Source organism: Nannospalax galili, unplaced genomic scaffold (genome assembly GCF_000622305.1).
Source record: "Nannospalax galili isolate Female #2095 unplaced genomic scaffold, S.galili_v1.0 scaffold512, whole genome shotgun sequence".
Lineage (NCBI taxonomy): Eukaryota > Metazoa > Chordata > Mammalia > Rodentia > Spalacidae > Nannospalax > Nannospalax galili.
The window spans coordinates 2,480,709-2,481,518 of record NW_008331992.1 but is presented as its reverse complement, the minus strand read 5'-3'; positions in this window follow the sequence as shown (position 1 = coordinate 2,481,518).

Below are 810 nucleotides of genomic sequence, written 5' to 3'. Positions count from 1 at the left end.
TAAATATATGTAAATATATTTAAATAATCATACATATTTATATATATAATTTGTGACCCCCAAATGTCCTTCAGTGTGCATCCATCTACTGGAGCCTGGTTAACCTAACAAGAGTTCCAGGCTTGAAAGAGACCACCTCTGCCCCTCCCAGCATCCATCCGTCCACACAATATCCATAGATGGGTTGAAGCTTCTTATCTACTTCCTGATTTGATATTTGCTTCCTAGAATGGAACCCATACCTGACATTGATATCAGATTTGGGATCATGAGGCTAAACAGGTCACAGGACAACTCTCAACATTTACCAGAGAGTTTCCTTATGCAACAGATGGTGATTAGCACAAAAACCTACAACATGCCAACATGCAGAGAACAGGAGACTGAAGAACGCGTATCCCCAAATAGGACACTTCTATCAAACTTCTGCCCCCCAAGACTGAGGAATCGTTGTGGAAGGGGCTGGGAAGACTATAAGAGCCAGAGGTGGTGGATGACCAGTGGAAAGAATTTTCCAGACAGCTGGAAAGTTACTCATATGAACTCACAGCGATGGTGACAAAGGCACAAGTCCCATGTAAATTCAAACTGTATTTTATAAATAACATGGTAATCAACAGATAGCTCTCTAACTGTAAGTAAGGCCCACTCAGCGTAAGAGAAGGTACACATGTGGTACTCTAAACTTAGCCAAATACACGTGACTGGAGAGGTCATAGATCCTACAGCAAAGTCTACTTTTGCCACATCCCTAGACCAATGTGATTTTTTATTGTATTCTAAATAAGCATCCTCATATTTACAGACAAG